We start from the raw sequence: 3,197 nt of genomic DNA, 5'->3' as shown, positions 1-3,197 counted from the left end.
CATTCCTGAAATGCATAAACATTTACTAACATTCTTCTGCCTGCTTGTTTCTTAGACAAGTGTTAAGCAGATTAATGCCATGTACTCTAAATCCAAAAATCTCTTTGCTATTTAAAATAAACAAGTTAAAACTTTGGTGACATTTATTTTATAATAACCATATAAGTTTTAAATTAATACCTTTACAATGTTAGTACTATTTTCATTATCATCATTGTTTCTTGAGGTCTTTTATGGTAGGGTAAATTTACAGGAAACTGCTTCATTAGAAATTTACATGAGCAGCTTTTACATCTAAAATAAAATCAAGAGACCTTTTTCTTTTGGCATTGTTTTCTCTGTTTACCCAGAGATAACAATGGCATTGTCAGGAGAAGGCAAAATAGAATTTTCTGTAATTTAGCAATATAAAGGCTAGGTGTTATTTTCCAGGTAGCTATGTACCCTTGTGACTTCCTATATATGCTTTACATAGACACAAAAAATTAAGAAGGGTCAATTTTTTTATGCTGGGATCCCTATAGAGATAAAATGCTCCAAGTGAAGCATCCCATTAGAAAAGCCACTTAAGAAACCTACTTTTTCACCAACAATTTTTTATAATATATGGAATCAGGCTCCTTTTCTGTGGTTTTTATATTCTTTGATAAATTAGGCAGGAAGCCATAAAATGCAGAATTAAAAATATCCCAACTGCATCTTTCAGGTCCTGCCTCCCTGGGCAGCTTTCCAGCCAGTAGCATGAGAAAAAGTCTATCCTGGATTTATTTATTTGGACATTTCAGATCTCTTTATTTTAGTGTTGGAATTCAAAGGGCAACACTAGTCTGACCTCCCTTTATAAGAGATGGCTTCTTAAATTACTAAGCTCAAATTTACAATGCTAGTTCTGTCTTAAACCTAAACATTTACTGGAGAGGATATGGAAGTGGAGTGTCCCTAGAGACTACTGTGGCGATGTTTAAGATAGATATCACCAGATGCATTTTTCTTAGTAACAATTTACTTCACAATTTGGCTTTTATAACTCATCTTTCCCTTCACATAACGGTCTAAAAGTATAAAATGATTTTGCTGATAAGTAGACAAAAAGTTGGAATGCTAAATAAGTCAGAAACAGAGTGTTAGAAGAAAAGAATCAGAACCCCAATTTGATTTGTATTTTATAACAGCCAGTGCTTTTAAATAAGTAATTGCAAAAACTAGATGATGTTTTTAATAAGTAACAAACATTAAAACTATTGGACAAAGAGTTGTCATATGAATGCCCACCTTCTCCAGTATTAAGTTGCATTCTTAATTTTTATTATTTTAAAGAAAATACTTTATAATTGTAGGGGTTAACCCCCAACTTCCTACTCAGGAAAAACTCACTAATGAAACCAACTGGAGTTCTGCTAGACTAAAGGGAGCAGAAGAGGAAATGAAATTAGACAGATAATAACCAAAATTATTACACATTTATTTTATAACCTGCCAGGTCTCTGGTGTAAGACACATTGTGCAAAGCTGTATTCCTAAAAGAAAGGTCACATCCATTCCTTGGATGAAACCTAACATGGTCAGCTATGCTTTCTGCATTCAGATATTGCCATGGTTATGTTTGCTTTTGTTTCCATATTAAAATGGAAAATAAAAGAACTAAGTAAAGAATAAATTATACATAGCCTATTCATATAAATATATACATTAATCCCTGTACTCCAGTGAAGTTGGACTAGAGATGAGTCTATCCCACCAGTTCAGTCATTTTTCATATACATTTTTGCTCACATAATCTCATTCCACAGCTCCACGACTTCAGTCTCTGGTTTTCTTCGAGCTGACAGTTCACTGTGAGAAAAAATGCCTGCTGGGAGAGATTTATCATTTCAAAAAGAAACATACTTCTCTTGAAATGTACTGGCCACTTGTTACTTGTAGAAGATTGTAATATAATATTCCATATACAACATCTGTTATCAGGCTTATGGTTAAAGGATAATAGTTATGGTTCCCTTTGCACTGGATATCTTTAGTACTTAAATACAATAATCTCTACATGGAGCCACAAAACATTAGCATCCAAAGAGGCCTGAAATTATTCGGGGTTAATTTCCAAACAGAAATTAATTGTAACTCTCTTTTAATAGTCAGCATTTCTGATGTCAAGGAATATTGACACATACTATGAGAGAGAGTCTGGGTAGGAGGGGAGTGCAAAGGAAACATTTATACATCCATTTACATCTAAACTGAGGAGTAGTAGTCCTAGAAAGAAGATACAAAGTTGAAAGCTAAAGCTATGCCAGATGAGTAGAGGACAAAATCATATCCATAGCCATTAGGGGTATGCAAAGCTTTGGTCCCTGATTCAACTTGCAGAGATTTGGCCCAATTTGGTGGCCGAATCTCCAAATCGAATCAGAGGACCCTTTAATCTCTCTGAATCAAATTGGAACCCTCCAAATAGATTCAGAGAGATTCAGAAAGATTTGGTGACTTGAACATAAACATAGCTTTAACTGTTTTTTCTACATACCTCTAGGTAGCAGGTAGCTTGTGAATGCTGCGATGTGTTCTTTTCTAGGTTGGTGTGTTCTCTTATAGGTTGGCGGATCTCCTCCAGCGGGCTTTAAACTAGGCTCGTCGGGGGGAGGGGAAGATGAAGGGGGGGGAAGCCATGGACCACCAAACCATGTGGCACCCACAAGGACAACCCAGCCTGAAGTAGGAGAACATCGGGAAGCTGCAATCCATGGGGCGGCCAGCAATACAACGCAAGTAAGCAATAAGGGGCCCTTTGGGAATCGGAGCTGGGGGCCAAAAAAAGCACCAGTCACAGGGCTCAAGTGCCTATATACTAATGCTAGGAGCATGGGGAACAAGCAGTATGAACTAGCACTCCTGCTTGCAGAAAACACCTACGACTTAGTAGGGCTATCTGAAACCTGGTGGGATTCTTCCCACAACTAGGCCGTACATATTGAGAGTTATAGGCTGTACAGAAAGGACAGGGTGGGGAGGAAAGGGGGAGGGGTTGCGCTCTATGTCAATGAGCAATATACATCGACCCTCATCAAGACGGAATCGAAGGAGGAGAAAGTAGAAGGATTGTGGGTTAGGCTACATGGGGGTCAAGGAGAAAGAGATTTGGTGGTAGGGGTCTGCTACAGACCCCCACACCAAGGGGAAGAACTAGATTCGGGGCTCCTGAG

The sequence above is a fragment of the Alligator sinensis genome, unplaced genomic scaffold (genome assembly GCF_000455745.1).
Source record: "Alligator sinensis unplaced genomic scaffold, ASM45574v1 scaffold37_1, whole genome shotgun sequence".
Lineage (NCBI taxonomy): Eukaryota > Metazoa > Chordata > Crocodylia > Alligatoridae > Alligator > Alligator sinensis.
This window is presented reverse-complemented; position numbering follows the sequence as displayed.